Below are 27,284 nucleotides of genomic sequence, written 5' to 3'. Positions count from 1 at the left end.
CTAAAATTAACTCCAGATGAATTAAAGACTTAAACATAAGACCTAACACCATAAAAACCTGAGAAGAAAACCTAGGCAATACCATTCAGGACACAGGCATAGGCAAGGACTTCAAGCAAAGCTCCTAAAACACCAAAAGCATGGGCAACAAAAGCCAAACTAGACAAATGGGATCTAATTAAATTCCAGAGCTTCTGTACAGCAAAAGAAACAATCATTAGAGTGAACCAGCAACCAACAGAATGGGAAAAAAGTTTTGCAATCTACCCATCTGACAAAGGGCTAATATCCACAATCTACAAAGAACTAAAACAGGTTTACTAGAAACAAACAAACCCATTCAAAAGCGGGTGAAGGGTATGAACAGACACTTCTCAAAAGAAGAAATATATGACACCAATAAACATATGAAAAAATGCTCATCATTACTGGTCATTAGAGAAATGCAAATCAAAACTATATTGAGATACTATCTCAAGCCAGTTAGAATGGCAATCATTAAAAAATCTGGAGACGGCCGGGCGCGGTGGCTCAAGCCTGTAATCCCAGCACTTTGGGAGGCCGAGGCGGGTGGATCACGAGGTCGAGAGATCGAGACCATTCTGGTCAACATGGTGAAACCCTGTCTCTACTAAAAATACAAAAACCTAGCTGGGCGTGGTGGTGCGTGCCTGTAATCCCAGCTACTCAGGAGGCTGAGGCAGGAGAATTGCCTGAGCCCAGGAGGCGGAGGTTGCGGTGAGCCGAGATCGCGCCATTGCACTCCAGCCTGGGTAACAAGGGTGAAACTCCGTCTCAAAAAAAAAAAAAAAAAAAAAAAAAAAATCTGGAGACAATAGATGCTGGAGAGGATGTGGAGAAATAGGAACACTTTCACACTGTCGGTGGGAGTGTAAATTAGTTCAACCGTTGTGGAAGACAGTGTGAGGATTCCTTAAGGACCTAGAAATAGAAATTCCATTTGACCCAGCAATCCCATTACTGGGTATATATCCAAAGGATTATAAATCGTTCTATTATAAAGACACATGCACACGTATGCTCATTGCAGCACTGTTTACAATAGCAAAGACCTGGAACCAACCCAAATGCCCATCAATGATAGACTAGACAAGGAAAATGTGGCACATATACACCATGGAATACTATGCAGCCATAAAAAACGATCAGTTCGTTTCCTTTGCAGGGACATGGATAAATGTGGAAACCATCATTCTCAGCAAACTGACACAAGAACAGAAAATCAAACACTGCATGTTCTCACTCACAGGCAGGCGTTGAACAATGAGAACACATGGACAGAGAGAGGGGAGCATCACACACTGGGGTCTGTTGGGGGGTGCTAGGGGAGGGACAGCGGGGGGTAGGGAGTTGGGGAGGGATAACATTGGGAGAAATGCCAGATATAGGTGATGGGGGAATGGAGGCAGCAAACCACATTGCCATGTGTGTACCTATGCAACAATCCTGCATGTTCTGCACATGTACCCCAGAACCTAAAGTGCAATAAAATATATATATAATAAAGAAAGAAAGAAAGGAAAAAAGGGAAAATCCAACGAATTTTCTCAAGGGAAATTATTTAAAAGGGATTGATGGGGCTGGGCATGGTGGCTCACACCTGTAATCCCAGCACTTTGGGAGGCCAAGGTGGGCGAATCAGGAGGTCAAGAGATCGAGTCCAACCTGGCTAACATGGTGAAACCCTGTCCCTACTAAAAATACAAAAAATTAGCCAGGCGTGGTGGTAAGTGCCTGTAGTCCCTAGTCCCAGTCACTTGGAAGGCTGAGGCAGGAGAATTGCGTGAGCCTGAGAGGCAGAGGTTGCAGAAAGCCACAATTGCACCACTGCACTCCAGCCTGGGCAACAGAGCAAGACTACATCTCAAAAAAAAAAAAAAAAAAAAAAGATTGATAAATTTTTCCTGTGATAAATATAAAAACCATATCTGGTATTTGTTGAATGCCATGCATTCTTTTTCTCTTAATGTGTATTATCTTATTTAATTCTCATGACAATAACACAAGGTAGGTATTATTATTCTCATTTATGAAAGAGGAAACTGAGGCAGGGAAGGGTAAAATAACTGGCTACAGTCACTCAACTAGTTAGTATAGGTAAAGCCGGGATGTCGACAGAGGCAGCCAGACCCCAGAAGCCCATTATCCTCATCTAACCATCCCCCTCCCTAACCATCCTCCAGAGAATGTCTATGATTAGGTTGAGTTTTTATATCTCATCCTTCTCCTGCAAAATAATTTCTAAAAACAAATATTTTTGATGACATCAGATCACTACACTATCGCTAAACTGTGGATGAGCCCAAGAGGTTGTGTAGTCGTGAATTTCACCTTGTCCAAACAGAGTTCTAGCCTTTGCCCTCAGTTTCTGGGAAGTGATCTCTAAGGCCTGGGAATGACCTGCGTTAGTGTCTGATTCCTTACGGGCTCTGAGCCATACTGGGTAATAACGACTGATTTATAGTGAGGGCTTTGGGTGATACACTATCAGCTCTACTTCTGGAGGGGCTGAAGGCTCAGGTCTGCCATGTGGGTAGTCAACCACATCCATGGGATCAAGCCCTGCTAAAACTCTGGATACCACAACTCAGGTGAGGTTCTTTGACGAGCAACAATCTACTCCATGCTGATGTTGTCACACATCATTGCCAGGAGAAGGTAATGTTGTCTACAACTTCATTAGGAGAGGTCAACAGGAAGCTCTGCAATGGAACTCTCCTGAACTCTGTCCCATAGGTCTTTTCCCTTAGCTGATTGTAATGTGTATCCTTTTGTTGTAATAAACCATAAGTGAGCTTAAGAGCTCTTAGTGAATTCTGTGAGTCCTAGTAAACTATCAAACCTGAGAGTGGTCTTGGGAACTTCTGAACTCTGTAGTAGTTGGTGCCAGAAGTGAGGGTAATCTTGTGGACTGTTCTCTAACTTTACAGAGGTCAATTTTAAAGTACAAGAGAAAGATAAATTTATATCTCATAGGGTCACTGCCATTTTGACAGGGGATGTATAGAAAATTGAGCATCAACAGCTTCTTTGTGGGTTTCTACTCATTGTTAAAATGGAGGGAAAAGCAAGTAGATTTCATTACCAATGAAATCTTAGCTCTGGGGATGCAGATGTTACTGGTATAGGCTGCCTCAACGGGTTTAGGGGAAGCATTCTGAGATGACATCTGGACTTAGCAAGAAAAGAGCACTACAATCAATTAATAATGTCTGACACAGGTCTATAGAGAGGTGGGACACACCCTCACCTTACTTGTAACCCCTGAACTAGAGGTTGCTAGAGATAGTTCTCACCATAACTAGTCTCATCTAGTAAAGGCTTGGGAAAAGAGCTGACAGTCATTCATTCACATAAAAATATAAATTAAACATCATGAAATCACTATATTCTAGACAAAGAGATAGGCAATAATGCTCTTTTCATTTGTTTAGAACAAGAAGCATATTGCTTATATTGCTTAAAAAGTTCAAGCAAAAAAGGAAGAACACATTTAATGATTTGATGGTAAAAAGAAATTTAGCTCCCTTTGAACTCATGAAATCCATAAGACAGAGTTCATGCTAATGGGGTTTGACTATCACCTTTACCATCTCCCCATCCCCATCTTCATTCAAGTCACCGTCATCTGTCACTTGGATGACCACAACCACCTCCTACTGAGTCTAGACACCATCTACCACTGCTCCTCTCCAAACAGCTCCTCACATCGCAGCCTGCAGCCCGGGTGATTACGCAAACTGCAAATATGACTGTGGGCCACAGTCCCACCTCTATTCCAGCACCCCTACTTCTTCCTACCAGAGGGCACATGCTTGGGACTTCCCGGTTTGGAAGGCCCTACTTTCTCACCTTCCCCTTAAAAACCCTACTACTCATCCCTCATTTCCACCAAAGTCCCCCTCCTTCAATATACTTTCCCTGACTCACTGTCTAGGAAGATGGCCCTGTCGTCAGTTCTTGGGGCACTCTGCAGAGTTGTGATTTACATTTATCTGTGTGATTACTTGGTTTGCACCTGTTTTTCCTCAGGCGTTCTCTCTGCTCTCCAGAAAACTTCAAAAAGACAGCAACCACATTTATTTGTTCTCATCACTGTATCCCCAGAGCTAAGCACACCACCTGACACAGTATCGATCTTCATTAAATATTCATAAACAAAAAATATGCAAATAGATGAATGCCAAATTTCTATTGCAAATGACCAAAGAGATGTAAAAATAGGGGTAAGATCTATCCCAGCCCTGGAAACCAGAGAACGTTTATTAATCATGGAAAAAATGTCAAAGAAATTCTACTAGCTCTATCATGAAGGAAAGGCCAAAGTGAAGAGCAGGCCAGATGACCGAAAGCACCACAGGCTGGGGAAAGTCGGCTGAGCAGTAACCTAATTAAACCATGCAGGTTCACACCAACACCATGAGCTCATGCTGGCAGGGCCTGCCTGAGGAGAGCATGGGTGGGAGAGCAGTAGGCAGGCAGAAGATCCTACTGGTCACATTCAGGGCTGGCACAGAGTGGCAGTCTCAGTGCCCCCCACCCTAGCTGGCTCACAGAGCTTGCTAACTAAAGCAGAGGGGGCCATGGTGGCTGGGGGCCTGATGAAGACCCCACACCTCTCCAGCATCAGCTGGAGAGCACCAGCTGCTATGAAAGGAGACAGTGCCCCAGCAAACTAGAGAATGAAAAACTAACACTTCAGGAAAAAAATCTTTTTAACACAGTGGAGAAGCTGATTGTCAGGTAGCTATCACTATTCATTTTCTTTCCATTATCCTCACAAACCTTTGATGTCACAAACCTTTGATCTGTGAGATATTTACAGATAAAATTACAGATATCTTACAATTGTGAGATAATTACAACTATAGAATATCTACATTTTCTTTTTTTCGGAGAAAATTTGGCTTAGGAATGACATACTGTCTATCAGAACCCATCTAAATGTCAGAACTACACAACCTAGAAGCCCTCTCCCTCAATTCATCCACATGGTACAGAGCTCTAGCTGCCACTAAAATCCACTCTTGCTATTTGTCACAGTGCAGAATTGTAGCTGGACACAAGGCTAGACCCCATTTCCCTAGAGGCAGCCATGTGACTGAATTAACTCCACTGGAAGGTGGGCCAAACCCCACCTGGGTACATTTTTGGACCCAGACCCTTTAGGATAGGGAAGGTCCCTCTTTCATGCACTTTTTCCTTCTCCATTGGCCAGAACCCCAATGACCAGAGAGATCCTGGAAGTTCATGTTGAAGACAGTAGCTTTTTCTTGAGCCTCAATGTGTGGCACAGACCTATCACCCACTTAGAATTCCTGGCTGCATATGAAAGAGAAATAAACTTGTTGTTTTTTATCGCATTGTGACATTCTAAGCCAACTAATACACCCAATAAGGAAGAATCAAGAGAAAAATCACTGAATCTATGATAAGTTCATAATACAAATGTAAAAAGTGACCTGAAGTATCAGAGAAAATGTTCTAGGAAAGATTTACTACAAAAATACAAAGAAGTTTTAAAAAATTCCTAATTATGGTAATAATTTGGGAGTATACTGGATCTATGAAAATGGAACAATCTATAATCAGCTTTCAGATGAAAAGTGAATTTCAAAATGGAGTGACCACAGTGAACCAAAAACTAGATACTGAGAAGAAAATGCCCTAAACAGTAAATTAGAATATCAGTTTGAGATAAATAGAGGAAAATGATTACGAAAAACATACAGAATATATCTGGGAGAAAGTATAAAGAAGAATGGACTGGGGTGTCATGAATATAGTCTTTGGGCAGAGAACACAGGAATAAGCAAATCGTCTCCTAGACTAACCACCCCTTCTAGCAAGGTTTTCTACTAATGAGTGAGACCAAAATTAAAGGAGAACTATTAGTGAAGGTAGATCAGCCTACACGGTGTAGAAAGAAAGAAGACAGCAAGGCAGTCTGAAGCCAGCAAAGAGGAGGGAGTTGGTTAGGTTTCCACTCACACTGGAATACATCCAGCCCTTTGTTATTCTTCTGGGAGAAGGGTTCAAAAAAGTGACCTTTCCATGTGTGCTCTGACCTTTGCAAATACAGCTTTGTCTACCCACGAGTTTAGTAATTAGTAAGATGTTTTCTAATTTGATCAATTCAGATCTGTACTTTCTCATTTTGTCCCTCCCTCTCACTCTATCCTGGATGCTGACTACTACACTGGACAGCATCCAGGTTGGATTGAGAAGGAGGGACAAAATGAGAAAGTGGATAAAGAGGAGTCTGGAACTCCTCCTAGAGGTAAACAGAACAGCACAGATGTTTTAATAAATATGAATGGGTTACATTTTCTTACTAAAACAAAAAAGACTTGATTGGTAACATAAATGAAATATATTAAATACAATAAAGCAATCATGAAAAAGAAAGGCAACATAAAAATATTCCAGGCAAAGAAAGTAAGGTAATAATAAAATCATAAAGTAGAACTTAGGGAAAAAAGATATCAAATGAAAAAAAGTTATTTTATATGGATAAGTAGAACCACCCACCTCCAAAATATAACTAAACATTTATGTAATGAATAACATATAATTATAAAAGAAGAACTATTATAAATAGAAAGAAGAATTTATAAAATTATAATTATAATGGGAAATTGTAGTACATTTCTCTCTGATAGATCAAGGCAAAAACGAGTAAGGATTTATAGAGGAATCAAACAATAAATTTAATAAACATGATTTAATAGACATATATTGACTACATCAAGGTACAAACACAGAATACACACTTTTAAAAATATCTACTAAATTAAAAAAAACTCACCTAATATAGAAACGAAAGAAAAGCAAGAAAAAGTTCTACAAAACACTATAAAATAAAAAAGTTCTATAAAATTCTATAAAACTGTACAGGTCATTTTTAGCATAATGCAACTGAATAAGAAATTAGTATCAAAAGGATTTTAAAAACTGAAAATCAGAAAATATACATCTCAGCCAGGCAGTGGCATGTGCCTGTTGTCCCTGCTACTTGGGAGGCTGAAGCAGGAGGATCGCTTGAGACTAGGAGTTCAGTGACATACTGTGCCATGATCACAGTATAGAAATATATATATATATGTATATGCATATATATGTATATATACATATACATATATGCATATATATGTGTATATGCATATATAAATATATATGTATATGCATAGATACATATTTGTATATGTATATGTATAAATATATATGTATATGCATATACATATATAAATTCTTGGGTCAAATAGGGACAGTACATATCAAAACATGTAATATGACAGGTGCTGTATTTACAGAAAAATGCACATTTTCAATGCTTTTATTATAAAACAAAAAAGGATAAAACAATAAACTAAGCATTAACCACTAGAAGATTTAAAAAAAGAACAATGAAATATATCTAAGGAAAACAGGGGAAAAGAATCAGTAAAAGATCACAGTAGAAATTATAAAATTAAAGATAGTATAAGTGATTAACATATCCAAGATATTCCAAGGCAAGTCTGATTTTAAAACGCAAAGAAGAAAGACAAAGAATGATAATAAAGAAAATAGAACCAGTAAGAAGAAAGAGATTTTTAAAAGATTAAGAGAATGCTATATGAAACTATGCCAGTATCATCAAAAAGTTCAATGAAATGGAAAATTTCCTAGGAAAACATACACAATGAAAATTACTGTAAGAAAAGAAAGCAATCTGAGTAGAACAACAACTAGTTGTAAAACTGAAGAACTTGTCAGAACACTGCCCCACAAGGGCAGCCCTGGCCCAGAAGGTCTTCTGAGGAAGTGAAGGGTCTGATCCTCCACACCGGAGCCACACGAGAGCCACACAAGAGCCACACACCCACAGGAAAGCAGGGCAGTTTCCTTCGAGAAGAGGCACCAGATCTTTTGCATTTATTTGAAGGATACGTTTAGGAAAAGGGTATTAACATATATGTGTAGCATCACTAATGCTAAGAAAAGAGACAGGACTTTTTTACTTTATTTAGTCTTGCATCTCTGCTATGGTCATATACCAAGTAATCAGATTCTGAGGAAGATCGTGCCCAGGAGGGAGAAAAAGGAAAAAAAAAAATTGGCCAGGCACGGTGGCTCATGCCTGTAATCCCAGCACTTTGGGAGGCTGAGGCAGGCAGATCATGAGGTCAGGAGATCCAGACCATCCAGACCATCCCGGCCAACATGGTGAAACCCCGTCTCTACCAAAAGTATAAAAAAATTAGCTGGGCATAGTGGCAAGTGCCTGTGATCCCAGCTACTCGGGAGGCTAAGGCAGAAGAATCACTTGAACCAGGGAGCTGCAGGTTGCAGTGAGCCAAGAATGTGCCACTGCACTCCAGCCTGGACGACAGAGCGAGACTCTGTCTCAAAAACAAAAACAAAAACAAATTAAATGATCATTTGGCAAGGAACTGCCAGGCACTGTGAGTGACTCCTTGTGAGTTCTTGCACTGTCCAATACTGTGGCCACTAGCCTTGTTTAAATTAAATTAAATTTTATTTTTTATTTTTTGAGATAGGGTCTTGCTCTGTCTCCCAAGCTGGAGTGTAGTGGCACAATTACGACTCACTGCAGCCTTGACTTCTTGGGCCCAAGCAATCTTCCTGCCTCAGCCTCCAAGTAGCTGGGACCACAGGAACATGCCACTACACCTGGTTACTTTTTTATTTTTTGTAAAGACAGGATCTCACTATGTTGCCCAGACTAGACTCGACCTCTGAGTCTCAAGTGATCCTCCTGCTAATGCCTCCCAAAGTGTTGGGAGTACAGGCATGAGCCACTGTGCCCAGCCTAGATTTAATTTTAATTAAAATAAAAAACATTCAGTTCCTGAGTGTGCTAGTGTACTAGTCACATTTCAAATGCTCAGTGGCTATGTGTGACTACTACACTGGACAGCATAGATATAAATATTTCCATAATTGCAGAAAGTTCTATTGGACAGGACTGTTCCATGCTGGACATTCATGCAGCTCTGGGTGACCAGAATCAAATTGGTTTCCCATTCAGTTAGTTAAATAGTGAAAATTCACATGATTTAATATCCTGAGTAGAGGCTCTGGTCTCATCTCAGCAAAACTAACTGTTTTATTTAACACTAAACAGTGTTCAGTATGTTATATGTTTTACTTCAGGAAAAAAAATAAGATCCAAGTAAGAATACTTGTTTGTAGAATTTAACAAATTAATTTTTAAAAAATAGAAAGCATAATATGTTACTCATTAACTACTTTAAATAAAAACATTAGTTTCAAATTGTAGGCAATTATTATTAAATGAGGATGTTTCTTAAATTAATACGAATATATAATTTTTCAAAAACAAAAAGCACTTCCTTGTCTATTTCACTGCTTTGTTTCATTGGGCTGGTGTCTGTTTCTACTCTAAATCAGTGCTAGGATTCTCTATGATCTCTGTTCAGCATGCAATGTGTACGTGGCATTCAGGTATATAAATCACAGGAACAATATTTTTACTTAGAAAAAACTCAAAAAGGTTATGTAAAGTATATCTTTAAACATAATATGTAATATTTTCTCCTAGATCTCCTTTCTTTAAAAGGAGTGGTTGGTTGGGGAATTCGTGTGGAGGTCAGAGTGGAAGCAGGTGTGAGAGGGTCCAGCAGAAGAAAACGTGGCTGCCAAAGGGTTTGAGTCCATTGGCAAGTTTGGCCTGGCCTTAGCTGTTGCAGGAGGCGTGGTGAATTTGGCCTTATATAATGTGGATGCTGGGCACAGAGCTGTCATCTTTGACCGATTCCGTGGAGTACAGGACATTGTGGTAGGGGAAGGGACTCACTTTCTCATCCCACGGGTACAGAAACCAATTATCTTTGACTGCCGTTCGGCCGCGTAATGTGCCAGTCATCACTGGTAGCAAAGATTTACAGAATGTCAACATCACACTGTGTATCCTCTTCTGGCCCGTTGCTAGCCAGCTGCCTCACATCTTCACCAGCATCGGAGAGGACTATGATGAGCATGTGCTGCCGTCCATCATGACCAAGATCCTCAAGTCAGTGGTGGCTCGCTTTGATGCTAGAGAACTAATCACCCAGAGAGAGCTGGTCTCCAGGCAGATGAGCGACGACCTTACAGAGCAAGCAGTCACCTTTGGGCTCATCCTGGACGATGTGTCCTCGACACATCTCACCTTCGGGAAGGAGTTCACAGAAGCGGTGGAAGCCAAACAGGTAGCTCAGCAGGAAGCAGAGAGGGCCAGATTTGTGGTGGAAAAGGCTGAGCAGCAGAAAAAGGCGGCCATCATCTCTGCTGAGGGCGACTCCAAGGCAGCTGAGCTGATTGCCAACTCACTGGCCACCACAGGGGATGGCCTGATTGAGCTGCGCAAGCTGGAAGCTGCGGAGGACATCACATACCAGCTCTCATGCTCTCAGAACATCACCTACCTGCTGGCGGGGCAGTCTGTGCTCCTCCAGCTGCCCCAGTGAGGGCTCACCCTACCTGCACCTTCACGGACTGACAGGGCCACAGCCCCAGTGATTCTTGACGCTGCCTTCCTTCTGCCCCCACCCCAGAAATCACTGTGAAATTTCATGATTGGCTTAAAGTGAAGGAAATAAAGGTAAAATCACTTAAAAAAAAAAAAAAGAGTGGTCATGAGTGTGGGTTTTGGTGCTCAACTGACCAGGTTCAAATCTCAGTTCCATATTTGTTAACTTTGTGACCTTGGAAAAATTTTTCCTCTCTAAATTTTTAGTTTCCTTATGTCTGAAATGGGGACAATGACTGTTCCTACTTCTAGGCTTGTGGTGAGGATTTAATAATGTAAAATGTATGATGAACCAGGCGTGGTGGCTTACACATGTAATCCCATCACTTTGGGAGGCTGAGGCAGGCGGATCATCTGAGGTCAGGAGTTCGAGACCAGCTTGACCAACATGCAAAAACCCCATCTCTACTAAAAATACAAAATTAGCTAGGCATGGCGGCACATGCCTGTAATCCCAGCTACTTGGGAAGCTGAGGCAGGAGAATCGCTTGAACCCAGGAGGCGGAGGTTGTGGTGAGCCAATCTAGCCTGGGCAACAAGAGCAAAACTCTATCTCGAAAAAAAAAAGTATAATGAGCCTAGAATAGTGCCTGGACATAATAAGTGCTCAATAAATGTTATGATGTTATAATACATATTATAGTAATATGATAGTGATTAATATAAAACGCTCTGATTGGCATGATTAAGCCACTTTAATGCTACATTTAAACTCTCGGAAGTTCTGTTTAAACATCTGTCCACCCAGCAAACATTACTGAGAAATGATTTTTTTCAGGACCTGTACTAACTGCCAGACTTAAAAAGACAAATCCAACATGATCCCTCCCTTAGAGGACTGCAAATCCTAGAGGGAGAGAGAGAGACACATACATATTATCAGATAAATCACAATACAACCTGGTTAAATGCCATAACAACAGACAAAAGAACAGGATGCTGTGGGGGACAGACTCTGGAGGGACCAACTCTGCCTGGGGGAACTACAATGCAATTTATTCTGGAAGATGTACAGGACCTTTGAGAAATGATTTCCAACGTAAACAGTTTATTTAAACTGCAAATACTGGACCCTGCACATGAAAATTACAGACAGACACAGACATAGACACACTTCTGACTTAGAAAGTACTACTATTCCGAAGGGAAGAAAGAAAAGTTTAAATGTCTGCATCAAAAAGAGTGGGTGAGAAAAAGTACAAACATAGGTAGAATGAGCCATCCCCTCACTGCTGAGTGCTGCCCCGGGGCCTGTCTCCTGGTCTCTTGTAGTTTACTTTTGTGCTTGCAGGGAAAGACAGGGGAGAGGGAGCCAGTGTGGGGACCAGGGTAGGGGGAAGGAGTGGGTTTTTTTCTCCTTCTCCTACTCTTCACCTCAATCCTATTTTGCCTGTGCTGGGGGAGAGGGAGAAGATTTTAGCAGCTGGGCAGCCGGGGCACTGAGAGCACCATGCTGCATGTAGAACCACCCAGGTTGGTTAGCAGATTCCCCAGCCAGGAGGACAAATGTTGGCTGGAGGAGAGCCACCAAGGCCCTGGATCTGGACTCAGACTTTACTTGTCATCCTTGTCCCTGGCCCGTGTCTTCAGCAAACTCAACACCCATCACTATGATTGATCTGACAGCCTGAGCTCATGTTATTCTGCCTTTTCAAATCTAATACCTCCCAACTCCGTGGCTCTGCCATCCATTCCTAACTCCAACAGCATCCTCTCCTTCCCACTGGCACAGCTGTGGCACCATGGGACCTTATAACCCACTCAGACTCTTTTTGGCACGTGTTCTATCCAGGCCTCTGTGGTTAATGAGGCTGCACTTACCAACCCATAGATCTTGCATGCTGCTCACTCCTCCTCATGCCACCAAGTCAAGTCACTTGCTCACCCCCTACCAACTGAACTCTCACTCTTTTTCTGTGTTCAAATAAGAGTTTCCATCTGACCAGGCCTACAACATGCTCATGCTACTTGACTATGGCTAGATCCTCACCACCATCCAATCCTTTGATCTACTATTTTTTTTTACTTCCCATCACATCCTCCACCTTGTCTATCACACGTTACCACTGCAGAAACACTGTCTCTCTTAACAGATGACCTTTCTGCTATTTTACTGAGAAACGTGAGGCAATTCAGGGTGGGCAGTCATGTAGCTCTCCAGCTCAAAATATATCTGTCTTGGCTTCCTAATTAAAATCTATTTGAACAGCAGTCTCTGATACTCCTTTTCCCAGTAAAAGACTTGTAAAAATTCACCACAAATGATGACAACTTCATGAGTATTAAGAAGGACTGATTGGCAATCTTATGGTCAAAATAGCTTGACATTTTCTATTTACTATATGGCCAGTGGAGAAGAACTGAGAAACCTATTTGGTGACTGGCTTTGTTGCCTGGAACAGAACAAATCTGTGATAATTATGGAAGGTTGGAAGGCACTTTAATCTTCCCCACACCATTTCATTTTGGCTAACAGACATTGGATCTTACAGAAGAGTAAGAATAAAACTAGAACTCATCTTTTTACTTCATGGACACTGCATTTTGGAGATAGACTCACTCATACATGCACCTCTTCTTCATGACAAGAAAGCACTGGGCAAGAAATAGGGAGGCAGGGTGATTCCATCTTAGACAATGCAGTCTTCATAAACCAAGTGCCCTAAGTAGGGAGAGGAGACATGGAGAGTCCTGGGTGCACAGCATCCTGGGGAGTTCAGTTTTCCCAACATGCCAAGGGGCTGGGGAAGATTTGACCTCTTCACAATGCACATCCTGTTTTTTAAATCTAAACAGCTGGCATTTTCGCAAGCTTATGTAAAGAGCTAAGCAAACATTACCTCAATACCCCTCTTTCAACCAGACTGCTACTGGTAGTTCCTAAGCCCCTGTCATGAACAAATTCTAGAGCCACTGGTTCAGAGCAGCAAAAAGCCAAGCACAGGAGAACATTCTATCTCACTGCAACAGAGCTTTATAAGATAAACACCAACTAGACCTTGGAAATTGATCAAGGAGCATTGTATAATCTCTAGCCACCCAGCTCTTTAGCTCAGAGGTGCTACAGTCCCAAATGAACAATGATAGCTGAGGACCAGTTATACAATCTGAGTGTTAAAAAACAGAAGGTCTGAATGGCTCTTTGTTTCTGTTTGAAGTAAACAAAACAAAACAAAAAAAAACATGGGAGCTATGAAAAAAAATGGTATACATAATCCTGAAAACTAAAAGAGGGAAGCATACCTCTAACCATCTTTACTATGAAACCAGAATAAAATTTTAGAATAGCCATTGCTGTCCTCAGGGAGACAGAAGACATGAGCTCTTTGCAACAGTGTATAAACCTTGTGCAAGTGGGTTAGATAAAAGAGGACCAAAAAATGCAAATGTAGGATTAAAATGTTCACTGGAGGAGGAAAATAAATGTTAACTTTAGAGAACTAAAACAGTAATATCTCCATCATTTTAGATGCTGAATATAGAATGGAAAGGAGCACAACAAAATGAAAATAAAGAGAAAGAAAAGACAGTCATGGATGATAAAGAAAATGATCTTTACTGTTTTAGGGGAAAAATAAGCAATAATCAAAGATATAACAGAAGAAAATATTCATCCTTGACTAAAGGACTGGGTCTAAGAATCCCAGAGGTGCAATGTTTTAGGCAAAATTAATGAAAATAGAAAGGTACAGAGAAATTATGGGAAACATTTAAAAAAAGAAAAAATGAAACGAACAAAACAAAACACTAAGAAAAACCCAGCTGGGAAAGGTCACCAAGAAAGAAACTGAATTGGAACTGCCTCAGATTTCTCTTCAGAATACTAAAGGGTAGAAGGTAATTGTACTGGTTGAATAGCGTCTCCCATAAATTCAGGCACCTGGAACCTCAGAAAATGATCTTATTTGCAAATGGGGTCCTTGTTGATGTAATTTGTTGATATGAGGTCCTACTGGATTCAGGTAGGACTTAAATCCTAAGCCTGGTGTCTTTATAAGAGAAAAAGAGAGGGTGATTCCGATACGGAGGCACAGAGAAAAGGCGTATGATAACAGAGGCAGAGACTGGAGTGAAGCAGCTACAAGCCAAAGGGGTTAAGGATTGCCGCAACCCCAGAAACTAGAAGAGGCAAGGAAGGACTCTTCCCCAGGGCCCTCAGAGAGAGGATGGCCCTACTACATCTTGATTTTGAACTTCTAGCCTCCAGAACTGTAAGAGAATAGATTTCTGTTGTTTTAAATGACCCAGTCACCCAGTTTGTGATAAACTCTTACAGCAGGTCTAGGAAACTAACACAGTAACAGATCAAAATTTGTGAAGTTTAAAGGAAAAAGGTGATGACTCAGACACTTAAAAGCAGGTCAAGTTGTTCTATGAAAGCTATGAATCAGAGACATGCTAAGATATATAATGATTAAGAAGAGATATCCTCAGGTACAGTCTAAAAAACTTACATGAAACTCCAGGATAAGGACATGTGCAACCATTGCTATTTATGATTGCATTGGAGGTCACAGCCAATGCAATTACACATGATGAAGAAAAAGAGATTTGGATATGAGGAGACAAAGTCAATGGAAGACAACTTTATGCCTTCAAAAGACTATACTTTGTTTTTAAGAAGCCCAATAAAACACTTAAACTCATTTTGTATACAAATTTAATTACTAAACAAATGTGCACTAAAAACTTTTTTTTTTTTTTTTTTTTTTTTTTTTTTTTTTTTTGAGACAGAGTCTCACTCTTGTTGTCCAGGCTGGAATGCAATGGCATGATCTCAGCTCACTGCAACCACTGCCTACTGGGTTTGAGCGATTCTCCTGCCTCAGCCTCCTGAGTAGCTGGGACTACAGGTGCCTGCCACTACACCTGGCTAGTTTTTGTATTTTTAGTAGAGATGGGGTTTTACCATATTGACCAGGCTGGTATCAAACTCCTGACCTTGTGATCTGCCCACCTCAGACTTCCAAAGTGCTGGGATTACAGGCATGACCCACCAACCCTGGCCTATGTGTACTAAATCTTAATAGTGATTATTTGTAGGATTATATGTGAATTTAATTTTTCTCTGTGTGTTTTTCAGTATATTTCAAATTTTCTACAATGACTATTCCTTTCATAATGAGAAAAAGATATTAAAAAGTATATCAGCATCACATGCACATACACACACAAATACTATGAAGTAATATTTAAAAATTTAAAAAATAATTTATAAGACAGATTTTTGGCAAAACTGATCTTCTAGCTGATTTGCGGATATCTGGCAATGAGCTAAGTATTGCTGGGGATATAACAAGAAAAGCACCATAATCTCTGCCTACTAAGAAAAGTAAGAAATGCCCACAAATAATGACAATGTAAAATATGACAGGTACCATAGAGAAATGCAAACAATTTTAGGGTTCTAGAGAGTAAAAGATGACTTTCCCATAGGGGAATCAGGTAAGGGTGCATGGAAAAAAATGAGACTCATCAGAGGCATATTTCAAGAGAACATTCTAGAATGATGAAAAGGTATAAGGAAGTCTCAGGCCTGGGCAATGGTGGGTAAAGGCCTCTTTGCTGGATCATGGGCCACATGATCTAAGGCTCAGAGATAGGTTGGAGCAAAACTGCAGAAAGCCTAGAATGTCAAGCGAAATAAAGACTACCTACTTTATTTCATAAGCAAAAAAGAGATGCTGAAGGTTTGATTTGTTTGTTTGAACGCATAAAGATGATGTTGCTAAAGCTGTACATTAGGGAAAGTACTCTTTATAGCAAGGAAATAAAAGCTCCCAGGATTAGGTTAATTACATGTGAGGACATGGACAAACCAGATGTAATCTTATCAAGAACTTGTTAAATGGAATTTTTGAGAAGTCCGGGAGAGCAAGATAAAGCGCCAGCAGCTCAGTGAAAGAGGAAATAATATCAATGTCACACAAAAGAAGGACTACATAGAAGCAAAATCTCTGTTCTTTTCTTATTTGTATTACTTCAAGAGTCTAAGTAAGAAACACAGCTGGGCGTGGTAGCTCATGTCTGTAATCCCAGCACTCTGGGAGGCCGAGGCGGGTGGATCACCTGAGGTCAGGAGTTTGATACCAGCCTGACTAACATGCAGAAACCCCATCTCTACTAAAAATACAAAAAAATTAGCTGGGCATGGTGGCTCATGCCTGTAATCCCAGCTACTCAGGAGGCTGGGGCAGGAGAATTGCTTGAACCTGGGAGGCGATGGTTGTGGTGAGCAAGATTGCACCATTGCACTCCAGACTGGGCAACAAGAGCAAAACTCCATCTCAAAAAAAAAAAAAAAAAAAAAAAAAAAAAAAAAAAAAAAAGAAGAGAAAAGAAAGAAAGAAGAAACACATAAGGAATTGAAAGTCACTTTCAAAATGTAAGCTTGTAAAAAGTGTACACTACTCAGCTTCCTCCAGATATGGCAAATCAGAATATGGATTTTAAACAAACTGCTCAAGAGATTTTTATGTGTAATCAAATTTGAGAGGCATTGGAGCAGCCTATAATAACAGCGAGACCATGGATCTTTCAAGTAAATACAACCTACTGTGGCTGGGGGTTGGGGGACAGAGACCCTACAACTTACCAGTTTGTGACTTTGGACAAGTTAATTTACCTCTCTGAATCACAATTAACTCATCTTTAAGATGGGGATGATAACAGTACTCCCACCTCATCAGGTCATTGTGAAACATAGTTTACACATATACAGCACTCAAAAGGCTGTCTGACACTGGCTGTACACAGTGACATGAATAAAAAGCAACTGGCCATGAAATTCGTTGAGAATATGTAATAGAACCAACAGGATTCGATAAGAGACTGGGACATGGCTATGTGTGATTTCCTGGTTTCTGGAATTATCAGCTGAAAGGAAAATGCTTTTATAGCCAAATGAGTTAGAAGGAAAGCATCACACTCTGAGTTCCAATTGAGAGTCCTTTATTGCTGGTGACTGAGAGACAGCTTGCACTCAAAATCTCTCGGCCCCGAAGAAGGGGCTTGATTCCTTTTTATACCTTGCTTAAGGTAGGGGAGGGGGAGTCTAGCTGAGGTGGAATTTACAGAAGCAGAACAAGCAAGTTAGATAATGAGGCTGGTAACTAGGAGGCAGGAGGTTCCCATGATTGTTGATTACTAAGGAGAGTATACACAAGCGGTTCCCATGATTGCTGGTTACCAAGGGAGGTATTCGGTACTTGCCATACAATCAGTCAAGGGGGTATTCACAATAGCAAGCGGGCTTACCAAGCAGGATATGGTTACAATGGTTATATGCCTCTATAGTTCTAAGCACAGCATGACCCAGCACAGTAGCATGACCCAGGTATGCACTTAAGAGAGAAATGGCTTGAGGAGTGAGGCAGAGGTTAAGATGGAGTCTGTCTGGCTCTCAGCAAGATGGAGTCTGTCAGGCTAACACAGGGTAGGTTAGCACAATGGTGCCATTCACTCAGTGGTTTGGCATAAGAGGGAGAGGGTGAGTTCAGTATGGGGCATTTTGCAGTTCAGTTGCCTATGGGTCATCCCAGGAGAGATCACCAGCGGGCTTTTGAGCAAATGGGCCCATGCATAGAAATCTGTGGCTAGAAATCTGGACTCAATATATGGATCTGGGAGTCACCAGTTTTAAGACAGAGACTGAAGCCAGGATGGTGGGAAAGATTACTCAGAAAAAGCATGTACAGTAAGAATAGTGCCTGAGGTGGAACTTGGAAGAGCACCAACATTTAAGGGCCAGGAAGAAGAGACGGGATCCAAAGAAAGAAAGAAAGAAAGAAAGAAACAAAAAGCTGAGAGGTTAAGCAGGGAGGCGGGAGGAAAACCTGACAGTATGGAGAAGTCAAGAGAGGAGAAAGTTTTAACAGGGCTATCTGTCACGTAAGATAAAGACTGACCTGTAATCCCAGTCTCACCTTGAGGGGCTAAGGCAGGAGGATCACTTGAGGCCAGGAGTCTGAGACCAGCCTGGAAAACATAGTAAGACTCTGTCTATACAAAAAAAAAAAAAAAAAAAAAAACAAGAACAAAAACAAAATAAACTCAAAATGTCTTTTTTTTTTCTTTTTTTTTTTAAAAAAAGGCAGAGTTGAGGAATGCCAACTGGATTTGGTAGCAAGGAGATCTTCGGTGACCTTCACAAGAGCAGTTTCTGTGGAGTACAAGGAGGGGAAGCATCAAAAGGAGAAAGTCAGAAAGGAAACTGTGGAACCATTACAAGGAGCAAAAAAGAGAATTTAGAGAATGGCTGAAATGTACTCCCAAAGTAATTAAAAAGCCTTCACATCTATTACACATACACAGTTTGAGACTATTATTTTAAAAGACTGCAACATGATAACTGCAATAGACCAATTAAAAAGCTGAGGCCAAAAAGCATACAATCCTTTTCTTACACGTAAAAGAACCCAAAGTAACTGCTTTAATTACATGGGTAAAATAGTTCAATATAAAAGTATTACTTATGGCTTAAATATTACTTAGGAGCCAGCCATTTATGGTAAGCCAATCATGGCAAGCGAAGCAGGATTTTTTGGCATGACTTTCCCTAAATTTGATTAGTGAAATAAAAGGGAAGGAAATTTCAGAACCCAAAGATGTTCTCCTCTTTAACAAACAGGGCCAAAAGCTGTTCTAACTCATGGAATGAATATGTGCCCTAAGCAAACAGAGACAGGAGAAAGCTGAAAGACAAGGGTTTCATCTTAAGGGCACCAAGACAGACTTTAATGAAGCCTCAAATGCTCTTGGATCCTGCACCCCAGGGAAACTTGTTCCAAGTTGCCTGTCAAGGGGCAGTTAATAAGTTAACTAGGCTAGACTTTCCTCTGAGGACCTAAAAAAAAGAGCTCTTAAAGTCCACAGCCCATGTGGGGAAACACTGGCAAAAACACCAAATTCCTCATCTTTAACAGTCCCAAAGAAATAAAAGAGTGGTTTTCAGACTCTACACATGTTCATGGCACACTCTCAAATACTATAATTTTGAGAGAAGGCCTGCATAAGTTCTGAAGAAAACACAGGTTCTGAAACAAGCAACTTTGAGAAAACAAAACATATTCTATTGCTAAGAGCAGTATATAAAGGTATATTACATTATATATTTTAATCAAGTTTAAAATTTGTTCCTGCTACAACAGATGATGCATATTGCTGAGCCCCATCTTGCTTATCTGAAAGTTGAGGTGGGCACACGACAAGCCATGATGCAGGGTAGAGAATGATCTGGTACAAGGAAGTTGTGCAAGGCAATGGCTGTCACCAAACAGACACTAAGAAAGTCTGCATGTTTAGAGACACTCATGGGAATTTTGTCTCCTGAGTGTATGAAACCACCATCAAGGTAGAAAACTGTTCTACTCAATTATCTTTGCTGAAGACTTAACCAGGTAAGTGGAATGTTCACAGTTTGTATTTCTGGTATTATGAAAAGTAAACTATTATACATTCATAAACATTTGGAAGTGTTTTTATATATATCAGGGGACCATATCCTACCACTTGAAGACTACTGAAGTCAAAGAACAGAGACCCCCCAGGATACCAGCATAAGGCTGAAGAGCCTGAGATTGTGAGCTGAGCCAAGGTGGCTGCAGGAGAGCAGCACAGAGGCACAGAAAGGCTTGCCCTGAGGAGGAAAGACTTGGGTGGCACAGGAATGGGAGACTCATGTGGCCTCTAGGGAGAGCATGAGGAAGCCAGGACCCAGAAAGGAGGGAGTGGGATGCCTGTAGCTCTGGTTTTGAAGCTGGAGAGCATGCTGATGCCTGGTATCACTGAGGTGGCTCTTTCCAAAGTTGATTTTGTCTGGGAAAATTTGGAGAAGTCTGGTATTCTTATTACAGCATGTGTTCAGCTGGTGGATTTGTTACAGTTTGTGCTTCAGCTATGCATGTCATTAATACAGCACTTGGAGCTCAAGATGGTCACCAAATGGCTGGTCAGGTGGTGCTAATTCTCCCCAAATTTCGTTGATCCTCGAAAAATAGGTCATAAAGTCATACTGTATCAAAAAGTAGGGTAGGGAAGAGACAAGCGTCAAAGCTATTCTACAAACCAAAGTCTTGTCAATGGAGGAAAGAAGGACTATGTTGTTAAGGGCTAGATACAGAAATACTTTTATGTTTATGCTCTACCTTATTATTATTAGTAGTAGTAGTAGTATTCATATTATTTTGAGATGGAGTTTTGCTCTTAGGCTGCCTGGCTGGAGGGCAATGGCGTGATCTCGGCTTTACTGCAACCTCTGCTTCCTGGGTTCAAGTGATTCTCCTGCCTCAACCTCCCAAGTAGCTGGGATTACAGGTGCCTGCCACCACGCTCAGTTAATTTTTTGTATTTTTAGTAGAGATAGGGTTTTACCATGTTGGCCAGGCTGGTCTTGAACTCCTGACCTCAGGTGATAAGCCTGCCTCAGCCTCTACCTTATTTTTTAGAAAGGATTTAAAAGCAGCTTACTGAAATATATCTTACTTAAAGGACAAAATGAGATACTGAGCATACTCAGAACAAAGAAAAATCAAGTGTAGGTAAATAAACTAAAAACAAGAGAATAAGATGAGGATGTATGTTATAAAGTCCTTTAAGACTGTTAGAGGTAAGCCACAAATGGAGTTCTGAGCTTCCTAGGAGCCAATGCAAAGAGGAAAAGCTCTTTCATGTACAAGATTCCACTGCTTATAAGGTTAATAGCAAACCAGATTCTCAGGAGTAGCACAGCACTTTTTGGTCCTGAGAAAACTTTTTTCTCATAGGTCTCTTTAAAGGAGACACTGTATATGACAAACAGAAAATTTTTAGCAGGATCCTACAAGCAACACACCACCAAGATCCATATGGCTGCTTTCCACTCTGTCCATTAATGCAGGTTAAAGGTATAATGCCATGGTACAAGTCAAGAAAAGCAAGTTTGAGAGGGGCCAAGAAAGGCAGGCCAAGTGTTTGTAGCTAACTTATGGTTGGGTTTGATCTAGGAACTAAATTTAAACCATTTAAGGCATGGGCATCTCTTTGGATAACTCGTTATGGACATTCTTAACAGGAAGCTTTTGTTAAGATTTGAACAAAAACAGTTTGAAATTATACGTTGGAATGGAAACTTAAAGCAGAGCTACTTTATGCTTTTGATTAAGGACAGCGGTATTTGTTCTAACAATCAACCTAATTTTCTTAGGAAACACTCCATACACAGCAGGGCTTTAAGAGCATGGGCTTGCAGATGAACAGATTAAGTGCCGGGGCTCTTGAAGGCAGATAGACCTGGGTTTAAATGTCACTCCTGCCCCTTCCTAGCTGTGGGACCTTCTGATATCATCAGTTAAATCTCAGTCCATTTAATATTCACAAATGTCTTCTGAACATCCTCAGTATGTGGCCTAATCAAATAATGCCTACCTCATATTTTTTTTTTTTGTGGGGATTAAATAAGTAAATCCATCTAAAATATTCAACAGAAATGGGTACATGATAAGCATTCAATAAAATGTTAAAATTAATAAAGATAATAAAATAATAAAACATTTCTGATTCCATTCTAATGTATAAAAAGTAATGATTAACATCTCAAAATTCTGCATCACAGAAAATGGTTACAATAATTTTGGCCTGAAAAGTTTAAAAGTGAGCATTACCAATCACCGACAAGGGCAGTAAAAATATCAAGAAGCACCATGCATAGCTCTAAACCATGCTAACTTGTTGGTAAATGTTCTAAGATACATGTTGAATCTGGAGGTATCTAAAAGAGTTGACTGGGAGGCTGAGGCAGGTGGAACACGAGGTCAGGAGGTCGAGACCATCTTGGCCAGTATGGTGAAACCCTGTCTCTACTAAAAATACCAAAATTAGCCAGACGTAGTGGTGTGCGCCTGTATTCCCAGCTGCTCAGGGGGCTGAGGCAGAAGAATCATTTGAAACCAGGAGGTGGAGGTTGCAGTGAGCTGAGATCATGCCACTGCACTCCAGCTTGGGTGACAGAGCAAGACTCCATCATAAAAAACAAAGAAAGGAAAAAAAAATGTTGATCTGCTATATGAGACTTAGATACAAGCCAGATAAATTTAAAGATTATCTGTCAAAATTATGATTTTAGCTACAAAGTGCTGAAGTCTTGATATTTTGATGTTCCTGAGGGAAATATGCTGGTACCCTCACTAATTTCTCAGTTTGGTAGTACTAGACAGAATACAGTTTCTCCCATAAACTGCCCTTGAAAGCAAAAAGCCCACTTAACCCTGAGTAGAGAACAAAACTGAGCTGTGTTAGGGATGCAGGACAGGGAGTTAAATCACTCATTAGCAAAGCATCGTCTTCCTGTACAATAGTCCCACAGGTATAATGCAAATCTGTGCCTGAACAAAAACACAAATTACTACATATCAGACTTTTGAGAGTGCTCAGACAGTCAAAACCTCAAATGTTAAAATCTGCAGATGCCAAGCAAGTTCATCATCAACTGTTCTTTTGATAGTCATTAGACAGTACAGCCAGATGACCTTTGAGGCTACCCTGAGTTCATGAAACGAAATCATGCTATCTATACAGAGAAGCACTGATATATTTATTTCCTGTATAGCAGGGGAGCATGCATGCAGCTCATTTAAATGCAGGTTTGAGTCATTAAGAAACAAGTTTAAAAAGGAATAGACAATATACTACCCTGTTTTATCCTGACTTGAAATCACCAGCAGATAATTACTTACCCAGAAGTATCAAGATATGGGGTTGTATGAGAGTCAGCAGCTGGGCAGGGGAGAGGTCTATGTTGTATGAGAGTCAGCAGCTGGGCAGGGGAGAGGTCTATATTGTTTATAGTGTCGATACTGTTTATCATTGATACTGTATCAATTTCCTAGCCATCCAGTTTAAAGGCCAAAAAAAAAAAAAAAAAAAAAAGATCAGTAAAACTACAAACAATCTTAGGCTTTTTCTGACAGATTTCAATATAGAGTGATGAAGAATGGTTGATGGTGTGATAGCTGTGCCTTGCCCAGAATGCTGCCATGAGAGATGAGACTTGCAATTCATCAGGAAGAGAAATGGCACATGCTGTAGATGAAATGCACTGCAGGCTAATGAGTCTAAGTACATTGGTTGAGGGAGGAATCAAAGAGGCTTGTTTTCTCTTTCCTTTATTTATTTTTGATGGTTTAGGCCACTCTCTAATTTCAACCAAATTGGATCATTCAATTGATAGTTACTAAGTAACTAATGCTTACATCGTGTTTGGTTCTAGAGATACAGTGGCAAATAAACATTATTTCTATTTTTAGGGAGTTCATAATATATATCTTTATTTAAGGTATTTAAAAAGTACACAGATAAGGGAAGTCCATCAGCAGAGGAAGAAATTTTCACTAAGTGCCTTTGGTTTGAGCTTTTAAATTCTCGCTATATGAAGGAATGTTAATGGACACATTTGGGAGTTCCAGCTCAGCTCATGCTCTTCTTTGAAACTGACTTGTCTATATCATCTCCAGAGAAAATCTGCCCTGCCCACAAACATTGCTGAGGGGATGGGCTTCAAAAGCTATGTTTATAGTCCACAACCCCACTACCCTAAGCACAAGTGTTTGAATCAGGGATAGATACTTGAACAAAGAGGGAACAATCCATAATATTCTATTTGGAGTTTGAAATTAAAACCAAGAACGAAGAGACCATGGTATCCAACAGAGCTGTAACAAGTGTAAACCATGAGGATTGGGGGACCAGAAATCAATTTGGTAATAAAAAACATTTATAAGAACTTAGTATGTGCCAGGCCCTGTGCCAGGTTCTAGAAATAAAACGATGAACAACTCAGACATGATTTCCATCCTCCTCTCAGTGGATAAGACAGTAGTAAGTAAATGGTAAAGAAAATGAATCTAGATTGTGATAAGCACTGCTAAGAAACCAAATAGGATGTTGATTTAGAGAATAGCAGAGGAGGAAACTAATGTTGATGGGATGGTCAGGGGAGGACCCTCTGAGAAGATGGCATTTAAGCTGAGACCAGCTGTGAGAAGCCCGAAGAATCCATCAGTAAGAAGGACTAATAAGCACAGAGGTTCTGGGACAGGGAAGAGCTTAGTGTGTTCTAGAGATTAGGATAAAGGCCAGACATTTGAGACATAGTGAGCAAGAGGCATGAAAGAAGGTGAAAGAGAAAGGCAGGGTAGGAATCACATAGGTTCTTATAGGATTGGGTACATGGTCTGACCTTGAAGTACAATGAACAGCTGAAGAAAGATTTTAAGAAGGAAAAGACATTGTATTGTCAACATTTTAAGACATCATTCTGTCATAAGGACGGACATATGGAACAATGAGATAGAAGCAAAGCCCAGAAACTAACCCTCACACCTATAGTCAATTGATTTTTGACAAGGAAACCAAGACCGTTCAATAGGGAAAGGACAGTCTTTTCAACCAATGGTGCTGGGAAAGCTGGATGCCCACATGCAAGAGAATGCAGCTGGACTCTCACCTCACATCATATAGAAAAGAGGAATTCAAAATGGCTCAAAGACATAAATGTAACAGCTAAAACCATAAAAGTCTTAGAATAAAACATAGAGGAGAATCTTCAGGACATTGAATTTAGCAATGATTTCTTGGATATAATGCCAAGACAGGCAACAAAAAAAATAACAGATACATTTGACTTCATCAAAATTAAAAACCTTTGTGCATCAAAGTAACTGTCAATAGAGTAAAAAAAAAATAACCCACAGAATGGAAGAAAATAATTGCAAATCATCTGGTGAGGGACAAATAATAGCCAGAATATATCAAAAACTCCTACAACTCTACAGCAAAAAAAAAAAAAAAATCCAAAACCCAATTCAAGAATGAACAAAGGATTTGAACAGTCATTAGTCCAAAGAAGATATACAAATGGCCAATAAGCACATGAAAAAATGCTCAACATCACTAATCACTAGGGAAATGCAAATCAAAGCCACAATGAGATACTACTTCACACTATTACAATGACTATTATTTTAAAAATGGAAAATAACAGGTGTTGGCAAGATTGTAGAGAAATTAGAAATTTTGTGCATTACTGGTAGAAATGTAAAATGGTACAGACACTGAGGAAACAAGTTTGGCAGTTACTCAAAAAGCTAAAAACAGAATCACCATATTCAGTAATTCCACTCCTAATTAATATACTCCAAAGAATCAAAAGCAGGACTCCAACAGGTATCTGTATACCTATGTTCATAGCAGCATTAATCTTAATAGCTAAAATGTGGAAACAACTCAAGTGTTCATTAACAGATGAATCAATAAACATGCTAGGTGTAGTGGCTCATGCCTGTAATCCCAGCACTTTGGGAGGCCATGGCAGGAGGATTGCTTGACCCCAGGATTTCAAGACCAGCCTAGACAACATAGAGAGACCTTGTCTCTACTAAAAATCAAAAAACTTAACCATGTGTGGTGGCATGCATCTGTAATTCCAGCTACTTGGGAGGCTGAGTTGGGACGATTACTTGAGCCCAGGAGGTCAAGGCTGCAGTGAGCCATGATTGTGCCACTGCACTCCAGCCTGGGTGATAGGGCAAGATTCACAAACAAACAAACCAGATAAATGGATAAACAAAATGTGGTGTATCTATACAATGGAATATTACTCAGCCCTAAAAAGGAATGAAATTGTGGCTGGGCGTGGTAGCTCATACCTGTAATCCCAGCACTTTGGGAGGCTGAGGCAGGTGGATCATGAGGTCAGGAGTTTGAGACCAGCCTGGCCAACATGGTGAAACCCTGTCTCTACTAAGAATCCAAAAATTAGCCAGATGTGGTGGCAGGTGCCTGTAATCCCAGATACTTGGGAGGCTGAGAGGCAGAAGAATCACTTCAACCCAGAAGGTGGAGGTTGCAGTGAGCAGAGATCATGTCACTGCATTCCAGCCTGGGCAAAAGAGCAAAACTCCATCTCAAAAACAAAAACAAAAACAGGAATGAAATTTTGATACACACTATCACATGGATGAACCTTGAAAACATTATGCTAAGAGAAATGAAACCAGATATAAATATTGTACAATACAAATATTGTTCGATTGCACTTATAGGAGGTATCTAGAATAGGCAAATTAATAGAGAAAGAAAATAGAATAGAGGTTACCTGGGAGTGGAAAGCTCTGTTTTTAGCTTTTTGAGGAACTGCCAATGGGAATCTAGTGTTTAATTGATAAAGAGTTTCATTTTGGGATGATGGAAAACATTCTGAAAGTGCATAGCAGTGATGGTTGTACACCAATATGAATGTATTTAATGCCCCCTAAACTGTACACTTAAAAATAGTTGAAATGGCAAATTCGATGTTGTGTCTGTTTTACCACAATAAAAAATAAATTAAAAAAGAAAACACCACTCTGGCTACTGGGAAAAATAAGCTGAAGAGAGGCAACTGTGCCATGAGACGAAGCTTTCTGCAGAGAGGTGAATGATACAGACACATGGAAATGTAAAGACAAGAAAGCATATGGACCAGTGAGAAAGAGAAAATAGTGGCTTGCTGGCTTTCCATCCAATGAGGCACAGCTGCACTTCCCTTCTGTGAGAATCACCCATATCCTTTCAGTGAGCAGCTTTATACTTGACCTAGACTGAACAGATCTCTGTTCCTCACAAGGAAACAATCCCTGGTTAAGGCAGGGACACAGTTGAGATCCAGATACAACACAATCTGGGGACACAGTGTGAGGCTGCTGGTTTCTAA

The 27,284-nt window shown here is 40.3% G+C and overlaps 1 protein-coding gene and 1 pseudogene across 3 annotated transcripts in view; one reads left to right on the top strand and one right to left on the bottom strand.

The window, feature by feature from the left end:
* GARNL3 (GTPase activating Rap/RanGAP domain like 3) overlaps positions 1 to 27,284 on the bottom strand; it is a 180,989-nt gene that overhangs the window by 105,833 nt on the left and 47,872 nt on the right. The window lies entirely within an intron of this gene.
* Positions 3,588 to 10,534, top strand: LOC104653318 (prohibitin 1 pseudogene; annotated as a pseudogene).

Source organism: Saimiri boliviensis, chromosome 2 (genome assembly GCF_048565385.1).
Source record: "Saimiri boliviensis isolate mSaiBol1 chromosome 2, mSaiBol1.pri, whole genome shotgun sequence".
Classification (NCBI taxonomy): Eukaryota; Metazoa; Chordata; class Mammalia; order Primates; family Cebidae; genus Saimiri; species Saimiri boliviensis.
The sequence above is the reverse complement of the archived record's forward strand: the minus strand, read 5'-3'. Positions and strand labels throughout refer to the sequence as shown.